Source organism: Caretta caretta, chromosome 14 (genome assembly GCF_965140235.1).
Source record: "Caretta caretta isolate rCarCar2 chromosome 14, rCarCar1.hap1, whole genome shotgun sequence".
Lineage (NCBI taxonomy): Eukaryota > Metazoa > Chordata > Testudines > Cheloniidae > Caretta > Caretta caretta.
The window spans coordinates 3,219,298-3,233,179 of record NC_134219.1 but is presented as its reverse complement, the minus strand read 5'-3'; the positions used below and the strand labels follow the sequence as shown (position 1 = coordinate 3,233,179).

The window sequence follows — 13,882 nt, the reverse complement described above, 5'->3', positions numbered from 1 at the left end:
AGAAGGGAAAGTCTGTAGCTCAGACGTGTCTCCGTGGGGTGTCCCGAGCCCGCAGCGGGACTCAGTCGGTGACCGGGACTCCCTGCCCCCCCTGCAGAGCGGGTGCTAAGGGCTGTCCCAGGGCTCCATTGGGGCACCCTGCCCTGGCAATTGCAGTGGGTACACCAGCTCTCTCTGCCTGTTGCTGTGACATGGGGGGTGGAGTTACTTGGGTGAGGGCAGGGAGTGGGGTGAAGAGATGACCCCCTCCCACACCTCCTGCAATCCCCCCTTGGCCGTGAGCCTACGTGAGCCTGGCTGCTTCATCATCCATGCAGGGTTTGGACTCTCCGCCCGTGGGGATCCCAGCAAGGAGTTCAGGGAAGTAGGGGAGTCAGCCAGGCCCTCGCTGTTCTAGGACAGACGCTGTCACGTCCTGCTTCCTCCCTGTCCCCCAGAAACCCCTCTCCCTCAGGTTCTCCTGCTCCAGGCAGCGCTCGCGTCGCATTCTGCCCAGTGGCCAGTCTCGGCCCCAGCTGCCTCGGCCCCAGCGTGTGACTAGATCCATCTGTGCGCTCAACTGCCTGCACATCCAATCTGGCCGCAGTCTGGCCCCCGGGCCTTGGGCTAGGCCTGTTTCACTTTTTACTGCTCTAGCCTGGTAGAATTTATAGCTGCTTCTTGGCAAAGTCCTGAGCTGCACCATCCCCAATGTGGTTTGAATTATTAATATTGCCCATTGTCTGATACCGCAGCATGAGTGTTATTGATAATGTGCCAGGCACTCGCTATCCCGCAGGCAGGACAGGCTACTGCAGCCGTGCCCCCTGCCACCCGTGGTGTGGGAATGCCAAACGTTGGCATGGACATTTACAAGGAAATAGCCGATGTCCAGGAGCAAATTTCATTTATCAAAGACATCACCTGTGCCAACAATGCAGAGCCCCAGTCCGGGTCGAGCTCACCCCCCCCATCAGCCTGTTCTCCCAAGAAAGAAGCAGCAAAATGCATTTGCTTTATGAACAACAATCCTACATGGTAAAAAAACAACCACCATGATTGGCTTGAAAATAATTTTATTTATTTTTGTAATGAAGTTTGGGTCCTGGTTTGTTTCCTTCTGGTTCTGGAGCCTGTTGGTTGCACCCAAAGTCACAATTTCAGGTTTTTCTCCAGTCACAAGGGCTAGAAACGTCTTGATTTTTTTCAATGAAAGCCAAGATCCTCAGTGACTCAGGACTCCAGGAGCTGGGGTTTTATGAAGACCATCATCAAATTACAAGCACTGGCTGCACTGTGTTTGTGTCCAAATTGCTCCTGCCTTGTGCTCGTCTCAAACAGTTTCAAACCAAAAGGAGGGGGCCTCACATTGGTGCAACCATGCGCCCCACTTTCAGTGGGCCTGCTTCACTGCTAGGCTACGCCTTGGATCAGCACTTACTCCAGTGCAAAGCAAGGGTCTGATTTCCCCCCATGCTGGGCATGCATGTAAATGCATGTATGCGGCAGAGAGACCCCACCAAACCTTACTGCGGCAGAGAGGGCCCAGATACCTCGATGATGGGCACAGGATTGTTGGCTGGAGACACAGATATTTCAATACAGGAGGCCTCTGTGCAAGTTTTGCACCATTAATTCATGGAACCAGAATCAGCAGAAGTTATGGTGAGCTCAGCAAACTGCCCAAGGGGCTACCAGCTGTGAAGGGGGAGCAGAGCCCCCCCAGCTCATCCCAGCTGGCACTGTGGTGGGGATCATCCTGCCCTTCCCCTTCCCCCATTTCAGAGCCAGTGTCTCTCGACACTGCCACCATCCTGCGTCAGTTATGGGGAGATGCTGATGCTGGTGTGTCTGGGAGTGACAGACGTGCCGATGGGGCTCCGCGCTCCCCATCAGGTTCCACAGAGTAAGGGAGGCCGGGGGCTGGTCACAGGCTGGCCATGGAGGGATGTTTGCCCAGATCTGAGGGGACCTGCTTGCTCGCTGACTGCTGCTGAGCAGGGGTCGGTCTCTCTGGCCCGCCTGCGAGGATCTGAGTCCCAAGGCCCAGCTCTCCCCTGGCATGAGTGGGCACAGGGCAGCCACCTGCCCGTCTGCCACCTCTCCCTTTGCTCCTCGGGAGCCGCTGGAGGAGCCTAGGACAAACCACAGAAGCTGTGATCCAGGCAGACTCCGAGAGGTGTCGGCTCCGGGCCCTGGGGGTTCTGCGGCAGCCAATGCCATTGCTGGCACCGTGAGGGGGTTGTGCCTTCCATGCAGGCCAGGGCATGAGGGATGCCTCCACTCTTGCAGGGTAGATGCCAAGGTCGGGGCTTGGTGAGCAGGAGAGGGGGTGAGCGGCAGTTGCTCTTTGCCGGCACTCTGGGCCCCCTCCAGCTCCCAGAGGAGCCTGGCCTGCAGGGCTCAGGCCCTGGGCCTGACCCTGGCGTGGGGAGAGACCCCTGGCTCCTGCCCCTCAGGCCGGGTGCACGGAGAGCAGGGGACGGTGCATGGCAACGTCAGTTTCCACGCGGCGAGTGGGGCCCCTGCCACTCCGTCACCATGGCCAGGGCTTGCCCCCTCCCCAAACAGGGGCTGTCCCTCGCACCCTGAGAGAGACGGGTTGCAGGGAGAGGGGCTCCTGGGAGCAGGACAGGCTGGGAGACCCCCCTAGATCCAGCGGGGGCAGCCTCAGGAGGGGGGTTGTGGCTGTGTGGCGTTGGGAACCAGACTGGGTGGTGCCCGCCCCCCAGTTTTTCGAGATTCTCTCTTGTTCTTGGCAGATGGCGGTATTTCCAGCTCCCTCGGGCGTGAGGCAGGTTGGTCAGCAGGGTGCATGGAACTAGCTGAGTGGGAATGGGTGATCCACAGGGACAGCTTTCCCCGCAACACCTCTCCCTATATAAGGAGGAGGGGGAGCTCTACCAATCCTTTAGCTCCCAGGGTAGGGAGCTGCTGTGTTGATCCCAGGGAAGGTAAGGGGCTGATTTCAGGGTGGGGGCTTGGTGTCTGGAACCTGATGTCTGGCTCCTAACAGGTGTGTCCATGCACTTTGTAGGGAGCCTGGCTGGACGGAGAAGATCAGGGACCCAGGGCCATCACCAGCTCCAGGTAGGTGCATCTGATGGGGGAACAGGGCTGAAGAGGTGGCGGTCCCTAGAGAGGGGGACAGTGTCCTTTTCTGTGACGCCCCCTGCTGGCTGCACCCCCTGTCTGAGAGCTGGGCTGCTGGCAGGGGGCGTTTACCGCATCACGGTGCATGCGGTAATGGCCTTTCTGGATGGGGCGCTGCGCCTTGCAGCCCATCCAGAAGGGCCCCACAGAAAAGGGCAGCCCTGGCGCAGTACAGGAGGTACGCGTTGGGGAAGGGGGGGGAGCCGGGGAGGGATGCCGGCTGCATCTGTCAAGGCCCCCCTGGCCCCGCTCTGCACGCTGTGCCTTGCGCCCGGCTGGCTGGGCAGTAGCGATCCCACCACAGCCCTTGCTTGTCTCTCAATTGGCATTCGTCACGGCTTCACTGTAGCCAACTTGGCTGCGGTTGATTGTTCACTTGTTAACTTGCTTAGTCGGTGACTTTTTATACCGTGGTGTTGGAAGGAATTCCCGGCCTGCCTCCCTGCGCCGGGCGGGGGTGGGGGTCCCTGTGGCTGCTGAGTGATGGGTGGCGGGCTTAACCCTTCGTTGGCCTGTAGCCAAACCCAGGGGCTGGTGCTGCAGTGACTGTCGCGCTCAGGGCCATCTGCTCCCTGCCTCGGGGAGGGAGCATCTCTCCCCAGCCCAAGGAGCGGCTGCCGTGTGTGGGGTTCCCATTCCTTCCTCCCAAAGAGGTAATGCGCTGTGGGTCAGGGCACCCAGCCCTTCTCCTGGGCCCTGCCTCCCCTGTGCAGCAAAGCAACCTAGACCCTCCATGCCCACGGTGTCCCCAACATGGAGCCAACCGGCAGCTGCCCTCCCTGCTGGGCATCCTCAGGCTCCCGTGGCTGCCTGTCTCCTCCCCTGGCCCCGGTTCAGAAGCCCTGGGTCTCCAGGACTCTCAGCCACCCCACACCCAGCTGCCCCCTGCCCTTGGCGATGGCCTGCTGGGTGCCACCTAGTGGCGGAAACTGGGATAGATTTGTGTGGCTCAGCCTGGGGGTGCAGGAGAGAGGCCCTGGTGGGTGGGTGGACGGAGGGCTTCCCCAGGCAGCCTTGCAGCCTTATAGCCTGGGGCCATGCGCACCCATGATGCTGAGTGGGTGCCATCTAGGCTCAGGCTTCCTGTGCAGAACCTAAGTGGCCCGATGCATGCCCAGTGCAGCGCCTGGTAGCCCCCAAAGATGAAGCTGCTGGCTGTGCCAATGCCCAGATCCGTCCCTCTCACAGTCCTGCCTAGCTTCTCTGTCCGGCATAGAGCCAGGCAAACGGGGCAGCTGGAGCTCTGCTGTCGGGGCAGTGGGGAGAGCCATTAACAGCCCCAGTGACCTCCTGCCAGCATCCCAGCAGGGCCTAAGGGATGTTGGGCTCACCTGCCCCCATGTGTGGTACTGTCCTGGGTGCAGAAGATCTGGCTCTGCTCTAGCAGCGGGTTCAATTCCTTTGGGCTGGGGGGGCTGGTCACCGGCCTCCCATGGCCCATCTGTGGCAGTGGGGACGGTGGGGGTCATCGTGGCTCTGCCCCAGTGTGCTGGGGTCACACACTAGTAAGGTGTGTGACCCCCCATAAAGCTCCCGTAATGGTTTCCCCCACCCATCTGACTGATCTGGGAGCTTCCTGGGCTGCATTTTTGCCCTGGTGGGGAGGAAGTGGGGGCATTATGGGGGTCCTACTGAGTACTCCCCATTGCATCCCTGCCCTGTGCACCACTGAGCCACCTGCAGAGCATGCACCCCTGCCAGCAAGGGGGATTGTGGGGGAAGAGCTTCTGCAGAGAGTCCTCCCCCTAGCTAGGTTTCAGAGTAGCAGCCGTGTTAGTCTGTATTCGCAAAAAGAAAAGGAGGACTTGTGGCACCTTGGCTAGGCAGCCAAGGGCATTGTGCCCCGCTGGCAGGTCTCCCCTTTTCCCAGCTTGTTGCCTTTGGGAGTGATGCTGGCTCTGTCCGGCTAGGAGCACCCTGGCTTGCGCTGGCTTTCTGGGGGGCTCCGTCGGGGCGAAGGACATGCTGCCGCCCATAGGCCCAGGCGCGGGCTGAGCCCTGGATCACTGCTTGCCACCGTGAGTCTCCCTGGTCTGTGGCGCTGAGGGGTGGGTAAAGGGCCCCGCGCAGGCTCCTGGGGGGGGGTCTCTGCACCAGCTGCCTGTGGGACCTGGCCCTTGTCCACCCGCCTCCATTACTCTCCCTGGAGCACGCTGCTGATTCCCCAGCTCCGGGGGCGGCTGGAGCCCTGGCAATGCCCTGCCCTGCAGGGGGCTGGTGCAGGGCTGCCCTCACCCCAGGGGCACGTGCGAGTCCCGGGGCGCCTGGCTCAGCCAGCGCCCCCTGGAGGACAGCGGCTGCCCCGGCCCAGCCTGCGGGGAGGGAAGTGTTAACTGCACCAGGGTGGCGAGAACAAAAGGGAGCCGCGCTGGCCAATGGTCGCGCAGAGCTGCGTTTTGACACTCTCTGGTTGGCTGCCGCGGGGCCAATGGCAGGTGGACGCTGGCCGCCCGTCCTGCCCCACGTGGGGGAAGGAGCCGCGAGTCGGGTCTCCATTGGCTGGCTGGGGGCCCGTCCATCGCTCAGACCTGTACACGTCACCCCGCGTCAATGAGCCGCGTGCGCGCGCGGCCGGCGTGGGGGATGGAGGGACCCTGTGGGCGGGGCCTCGCGCTCCTCCCTCTCGGAGGCGGGGGCCGGCCCACGGCCCGATGCCCCGGGGATGGGCGCCGCGGGGCAGGGATCGGGGGGTCGGTCCCGCTCTGGGCGGGCTCCCCGCAGCGCTGCGGGCGCGGGCTCCCCCTCCTCCCCCTCTGCACAGGTGGGGAAACTGAGGCAGAGAAGGGCCGCGGTTTGGCCCAGGACAGGGAGCTGCCCCCTCTCGTGGCCCTGTGCTGGGGGTGGGTGCGAGGTCGGGATGAGGCGGGCTCATCCCTTGGGCGTGTCCAGCTTCCCCAGCCTGGCAGGGGCGTTCCGGGCTCAGCGCCTCCTGCTGGTGGGAACGAGGAGATACGGGCAGGCCGGGGCGGCTGCTCTCGGGTCTAGTTTAACCCCTTGGCTGCTGGAGGAGGGCATGTCTCCAGGGCCAGGCTGCACTCACCCTTCCTCCTCCCAGTGCAGCAGCTGGAGGGAGCAACTCCCTGGGTCTCGGAGGGAGCCCCCCATGCATCCGCCCAGGCTTGGTGCTGTATGGGGGCGGGGGTGGCTGCAGCCTCGCTTGTGGGGTTCTGGGGGATACGCCTGGTTCTCTGCCCAGGCCCGACCGTGCCCTGGCTCCATCTCCCAGCTGCTCAGAGGCCTGCAGCTGGAAGTGCTTTAGAAACTCTTCCCTGTGCTGGTGTTTGGGTCCTCGGGCCACCGCACCTGGGGGTCTGCAGGCCCCAGCTTGCCCCTCCCCCAGCCCCTCTGTGCAGCATGGCAAAGCTGTCACTGCCAGGCTCTGTGGGGATGGCGTGCTGATTGCGGGTCTGACCCTGTGGCATCCCGGGTGCCTCTCCCTGAAGGCATGAGCCTTCTCCTGGAGCTGTGCCCGTGCTCTGCCCCAGCTGCCCGCGAGGCCGGCTTTCCTCTCCCCCTCGGTGCCAAGCCCTGTGCTGCCACGCGTCCTTGAGACAGGCTGGCTCCAAATCAGCAGGTTTGCCCGAGCCTGGTCCTCAAGCTGTACCCCCACTGCTGGGGGGCCATGCTTTCCCTGCCCCTGGTCCTTGCCCGCTGGGGCCCCCTCCCCTAGCTCAACCCATGGTGCCCCTGCCCTGGCGGCTGCACTAAAAGCAGCGGTGGGGTAGCCTGTGAGCAGGGGCTCCGAACTAGGGGGGAAGGGGTGTCATGGAGCATGGGGGAGTCCAGGCCCTTCACCCCCCTTCCTGGGATTCACCGTGACTCTCAGCCAGCCTGTAAAACAGAAGGTTTATTGGACAATAGGAACAGTCTAAAACAGAGCTTGTGGGTACAACCAGGACCCCTCAGTCAAGGCCTTCTGGGGGGCAGGGAGCTTAGACCCCAGCCCTGGGGTTCCCTGCGTTCCAGCACCAAACTGAAACCAAAACCCCTCCAGCAGGCTCCCTCCTGCAGCCTTTGTCCAGTTTCCCGGGCAGAGGTGTTACCTCCCCCCTTCGCCTCCTGGCTCAGGTTACAGGCTCTCAGGTATCCCATCCCCAGTGAAACTCCCCTGCCACATTCCCAGGTTAACACTCCCCCTCCCTGCTGCATCACAAGGGGGATCCATGGGTTCCTGGTTCCAGAGTTCCGGGGGAGCTCAGCCTGGTGAATTTCTCGCCCCTCTGAGGCCTGGTGAGCTCTTCATCTGAGCGCAGACTCGAGGCTCTGGGAGGCTCTTTAATCTAAAATCCCCTGTAGCTCTCACTGCCTTCACTTTTGATCCTATAAGCAAAACCAGCCTGGATCTGCTCTCCAGGCCCCACCAAGCTGCTGGCAGCTTCCCCCGCCCCTCCCCCCTGCTTGGGGCGGGGGGGGGCTTTGGAGGGGTCACTTCCCGCTCCTGCTGGCCCCTGACCCACTTCTCTGATGGCCCCGTGATCAGCCCCCAAAGGCAGCACTGCTCCCGTCCCCACTCTGCGAGGTGGCCTTCCTCAGCACAGGCTGCAGCGAACTCCCTGCCTTGTGCCATTGGGTCATTATGGCTTTGACTTGAGGAAGGTGATGCTGTGGGGCTGCTGGTCGGGAGTGAGGGGCACCGGCAGAGCTGTGGGGATGGGGAAGCCCAGCGCTGGCCATGCCAGGGTGCCCAGCCGGGCCCATGAGGGAGGGGTGGGGGAGCCCTGCCATCCCCGTGACACAGGGCTATTTTGTTGGCAGGTTCCGGGGCGATTCGGCATCCTTGCTCTGTGCTGGGGCATCTCCCCCACTGGGCGGCTCTGCTGAGCTGCAGGGTGGGACGTGCCATGCCAAGGGCTCATCTCTTCCCGCAGTCCTCGGGCAGTGAGCTGCTGCCTGAAATACAAAGGAGGAATCCCATGCCACGGGTGCCTGCTGGCCACCTGCCGCTGGCCCATCGGAGCCGTGGGGAAGGGCAGCAACAGGGACTGCCCAGGGATCAGGCTGGGAGGGGAAGGGCGTGGCACTCTGGTTCTCCCTGCATGGCTGGGGCAGCATCTGGCATCAAAGGGCAGAGCCTGACACTGGGCCCCAGTCTCTGCTCAGGCAGCTCACAGTCCAGCCCGATGGGGAGTCTCAGAGGGGGGGTTAGTTGAGAAGCCGCAGACTAACCTGGGTGCAGGGAACCTCGCCTGGCCCAGCCAGGGGTCCCTCCTGTCCCTCTGTTAGCCACTGGGGCCGGCTCCCTGACGTGGGATCCCTGTGGGGCCAGTGCATTGGGCTGTGCTCCGCTCGGCTGGCCGAATGGGTGGGGAGTCCTTGGGCCAGGCAGTGCAGGGGAACAATGGCTGTGTATGGGGATGAACTGACACCCCTCAGAGTAGGCCCCCCATGTGCGTGAACAAGGAGAGGTTCAGGACCTACTTGTTCCTTTCCAGGCCCTGGCTGCCCATGATGGGGAGCAAGACTCTAGGCCTTTCTCTCTCAGGTTGCAGCAGCAGCCTTCTCCAGCCCTCCCCAGAACAGAGGGGACCTGGCCCGTCTCTGCCTGAGGGGCTCTGGGGATAGGTGGGAGGTGGACCAGGGTGTCACAAGGAAAGGGGGTTTGGGCCTCAGACCTCATCCCAGCTCCAACTTTTGGCTGGGGCTTTGTTTGCAGCACCCCCTGCGCCTGTGTGGGCACCCCAGGTATCGTGCACCAGAGCTTGCCCAGCGTGGAGCCCCATTAGCGGGTGAGTGAATAGCAAAGGCTCCCTTTGTCCAGCCTGGCGCAGCCTAGCTCCCGCAACAGCCCTGGCCTGCCAGCAGCTGCCTGGCCACCAGCCAGCTCTGCTGTGGCTGATTCAGTGTTACAGGGCACCACTGAGAAATCCGCTGGGGCTGGGGAGCTGCAGTGGGACCTCATCAAGCCAGGCTCCCTGGGGTCGTGTGGGGAGAGCTCCCCGTGGTGCAGCCCCTTGATCTTACCTGCCCTCGGGAGCCTCCAAGCAGCCCCTGTGTGCAGATACCAGAGCCAGCGGCTGGCCTGTGCCCCATTTGGGTGAGCTGTGCAGGGAAAGGGGTAAGCTAGGCTGGGACCCAGAGATATCTGCCCTCTGCTGATAACAGGCAGGGTTATCTGTGTCTGTCTCAGCTGTAGCCTGTACCCCTACTGGGGGGCAGAGAGAGAGACCCCCCAGGTCCCCATCCACTTCACTGGGCAGTGCAGAGAACAGGAGCTGGGCCATAGCGCTGGGTCACCCCAGCCCAGCCTGTGGGCTTGGGATAGGGTGGGGAGCAACAGCTCTTATGGGCCCTAGGAGAAAGTGGGAATTTTCTTTAATATTTTCAATTTCCCCTGTGCTGTATTGGTACCCAGTGAGCCATTTGCTCCGGGGGCAGACATGGCTTCAGACCCGAGATCAATGGAGCATCTGTGAAGACAGTGGCAAAGCCAGTCATCAGGATGCGATCACCTACCAGCTGATGCCGCGAGGGAGCTGGATTACCCTGCCTCTGCTTAAGGGAGCTGAGCGAGGATCCCCGCTTGAGCGCAAAGGCCGGGAGGGGACGAGAGCTGGCTGTTGGAAGGAGTCGGGGTCTCACCTGGAGTCTGGCTGGGCAGAGATGGAGCCAGAATATGGGTTCACTGCAGCTTAGCCGGGCTCTGGGTTGACCAGGAGGCTCTGCTTTCACTGTTCTCTGTGCCACCCTGGGGGTTTCCTGGGCGGTGCTGGGTGACTAATAAACCAACTGTTTTGCCAACAGTATGTGTCACTGTCGTTATGGGTGAGGGGTGTTAATCCTGCACAGGGGACAGGCCCTGAGGTGCAGTCTAAGGAGGTGGGAAACCACAGGGCTTCCCCTGAGAAGGAGTGAGACCCAGAGGGGCTTGGGCCCACTGACAGGCTTCTCCTAGGGGCTGTTCCAAAGCTGGGTCCATGATGGTCCCTAAACAGACCCATCCTGCCTGGCCCTAGCGTCAATGGGGGAGCGAAAGCGCAGGCTGGAGTGATGCAAGCTTCCCCGATGTCCCTCAGTCCTGACCCGCAGGCCCCTGCTAGCCCAGCCCTGCCCCCGGGCCCTTTGATAGGCGGGTTGGCTAGTCCCTGTTGAGCTGCTGTTCTGTAGCTCCTGCCATCCAGCACTGCGGCTCCTTGACACCCCCCCCCCCCCCCGGCTCCAGCCTTGGGGTGCTGCTGGCCCCAGCGTGGGAGGAGCAGCCCCTCAAACTGCTCGCTGGGTCCTTCCTGTAGACCATCTCTACTGCCTGGCACTGGGCCCGGGAGGTGCCTGCAGGGACTGTCCAGCCAGAAAGTCACCCCTTGCCCTGACTTCCCTGGCCATGGCCAGTAGCCCTTCCCCTTCAGCGCCTCGTGCCCTGGGGTGGCAGTTCAGGGCCCTCTGCTCGCTGGCTTGGCTCATGGGGCCTCTGGCAGGGTCTCCTGAGCAACTGGCTCAGGTTTGGTGCCAGGGAGCTGCTACCCCGGCTGCTTGGGATCACACACAGTGCTGCCCCTGGCTTCAAGACCCTTCTCCCAGGAATGTCTCATAGCCTGAGCTGGCTGCATGGGGCCTGCTCCCAGGTGCACAGGAAGTCTGGACTGGTGTCCAGCCAAAAGTGCCTGCTAGGCTCCCCTCTGAGCTGGCAGCAGGGGTGGGAGCCTGGGGCTACCCGTGGGTCTGACTGGATGGTGCCCCCTTCCTGGGAGCTTCCCCAGCCTGGCCTAGAGAAATGGCTGGGGAATATGGAGGCACTACCCAGGCCAGGAGGGGCCCCATGAGCACGCAGGGCTCTGCAGAGCATTGCTCCCCTTGGTTCTAGATGGGGCATCACCTCTCGTGTGCCGGGGGCAGCTGAGGGTGGAAGACAGGAATCCCAGCTCCCTGCCCTAAGCCCCAAAGCTGTAACAGGTGCTGCAAGGCTCCAGTGCCCCAGGGAAAGACGGTGGCCAGTCCCGCCCCGTGGAGTGAACCCCTGGGTGCTGCCTGCTGGGGCCTCTGGTGCAGCTTGGCACTTTCAGGAATGGCTGCTCGGCGTGGTCTCTGCTGAACTTGCTGGGGTTTAACCCCTGTTCCTTGCAACCCCCTCCCCTCTGCCCTGGAGCCAGCTGGGCTGCAGCAAGGCCTTTTCTGGAGTGACAGGGCTGCCCCCACTCTGGCCTCGGAGCTCCTTGGGACAGGGACCCTCCCCTCTGCCTCCAGCACCCTGCACTGGGTCACTGTCCAGGTGGAACATGATGCCCTCTGGGGGCCAGGCTGCCCAAGGGAGTTAGGGGCCTAAAGGTGCAAGCAGGCACCCTGGGTGATTTTCAAATGTGCCTGGTATTCTCTGTATCTTGGGGCCCTAATTCCCTTGGACAATCTGGACCCCGGTGCCTGCTGGCTCTGTAGGCACCAGGGTGCGTGCTGGGACTTTCAGGCTTTCTGTCTTCCAGATAAAACAGTGCTCTGCCCTCTCCCCCCATGCTCATGCCTCTTCATGTCCCATTGCCCCTGTTCCCCCACTAGGCTTGGCATCTCCCCTCCCGCCATGATCCCTGCCTGACCAGGTGGAAGCTGCAGGTGGCCGTTGTGGCCCATCGGGGCCAGCCTGGAGCTGGGCTGGGCAGGGCAGGAGGTTGGGCCCCTCGCCTTTGCCCCCTGTGGGATTAGCCCGTGATGGATCCTCCTGCCCTGGGGCTGCAGGGGCCGTGATGGAGGTTGTGGGGGGCCTGGGCGACAGCTGGCACTTGACAAGGGGGTCTGGGTGCATGGGGCTGCCAGCCCCAGAATGGGATTAACTCTAGCCCCACCATCCAGAGGGCACTGGGGGCAGAGAGGAGATGTGGGCGGCTTGACCAGTCTGTGCTCGTCATGGGCTGGTGGTGGGAGTCAGCTCATGCCTGACAGGTGAGAGGTGGCAGCTGCCTGGGGGGCGGGAGGCTGCCCATGTGGCGCTTGGAAGCTTGGGGGGGGCACGTGTCTGGGAAAGCCCCTCCTGCAGCATCTCTCCCCTCCCCACTCACCCTTCTCCGCTTCACCCTTGACTGACCCAAGAGCCCGTTTCCGCAGGCAAGGCTGGGCGGCACCTGGCTGGGTGACGCGGCACGCTGTGGTGCCCATTAGGCCCCCTGGGAGAATCTCTGTCCATCGGCATCCCTGCGGACCCCCCCCTCTGGCTGTGGGGCACCAGCCGGGGGTGCCTGCTGCTCTCTGCGCAGCTCGGTCGGAGGCGAGGCCAGTGCTTGGTGGATGAATAATTAACGTGCCCTCGTCCCCAATTGGTTTGTGGTATTAAAAACTAATTGCGATTGGCCCCGCTTGTCATCTCTACCTGCGCCAATGTCCCGTTTATTGATCAAAGTCACCCGGTGCCACCATTTATCTTGCTGCGGCAGCTCCCGTAATGCCTCGTTTGTCTTGGTCACAGGCCAGCGCTTCGTTTTTAACCCTGTGTGTTCTGGGTGCTGCCCCCCACGCAGTGCGGGCCCTGCTCCGGGGGGGAGGGCACAGGGGAGACAGGAGTGGGGCAGAAAGGGGGAGGGGAGTTGCACCTGGCCATGGCCTTGGCGGGTGGGGAGAGGAATTTGCTCCTGTATTAGCTGGGATGGGCGAAGTAGGGATGGAGACCTCAAGCCCTGACCCCAGGGGCCTGTGGGCCCTGGCTGGGATGGAGGTGCATGGGACACGGAGAGGTGACATGGTCCCTGGCACTTGCTGGCACCTGTGCCTGCTCCAGGCTGGTGAGAGTCAGTGGTTGGCTGGCCTTGGAGGACTCTGCCCAGGAGGCATGGCTGCATGGCCCCTTGGGCCCGCCTGAGATGGGGGCGGCTCGCCCCGTGGGGCCCGTCCCCTGGTATCAATCCAACCATCAGCGTTTCCTGGTGCCCACCCCCAGCTTGGGACGGGGTAGAGCCAGGCCTGTGGCCGTGCAGCTCCCCGCTCCACGCCAGGCTCGCTGCGGGCTGGGCCGGCTCCTGTTTAATTTCATCTCTCTTCGGCTGGGCAGAATTAAGCTGAGCCGGCTGTCAGGACAAAGGGGCTGGTGTGGCCTGGGGGGCCCGGGCAGCAGTGCTGGGCTGAATGCCGAATCCCCGGCCTACATGCTGGCCTCCCCTGGGGCGGGATCACTTTCCACACAGCGCGGAAACACGAGCAGCTGGGCCGGTGGGGAAGGGGGGCAGGCATCTGGGGTGCTGTGGCTGGCAGTGAGAGGAGGAGACAGAACATTGGACCCCTGCCCTCCAGCAACATGCCCCCACTTCTGGGGGCATTCACACCCCTGCCCGTCGATGCTCATGGGGAGCCACAGTTGCCCCCATCCTGGTGTCTCACTGCTGGGGTTAGATCTGCCCTGTCTGGGTCCCAGTGCTGTGCTCTGGCCACACCAGCCCCAAAGCCCCATGCAGCGTCCCTGCAGAGGCCTGGCAATGGGGTAGCATCCCTGGCATGGGAGGGGGCCGGGAGAGGACAGCCAGAGAGGAGCTGGGTGCTGCTTGCTGCCCTGGCGAATGGTATTCTATGGTCGTGCTGGGGCCTGGGGGGTTGAGCGTGGCACTGGCAGTCGGGCTCCTGGGGGCTGTAACTGGTCTGCCACTGACCCACAGTGTGACCGTGGGAAGTCAGGTCCCAGCTACGTGCCTCAGTTTCCCTGTCTGGAGAATGCGGGTTGGAACTGAGAACACCCTAACATTTCACCAGTCCCCCCCCCGTTGCCTGTCATCAGTGCACCCATTAATTTCACTGCACCAGCCCGTGTATCAATTTATCCCACCCCCGTGTCTGTCTGTCGAGC

The 13,882-nt window shown here is 62.8% G+C and overlaps 1 long non-coding RNA gene across 1 annotated transcript; it reads left to right on the top strand.

The window, feature by feature from the left end:
- The first annotated feature begins 2,832 nt into the window (after positions 1-2,832).
- Positions 2,833-9,872, top strand: LOC142069013 (uncharacterized). Its single transcript, XR_012664827.1, has 4 exons — positions 2,833-2,933; positions 3,017-3,069; positions 8,786-8,858; positions 9,485-9,872. It is a non-coding gene; the product is annotated as an uncharacterized LOC142069013 (long non-coding RNA).
- The last annotated feature ends 4,010 nt before the right edge of the window (positions 9,873-13,882 follow it).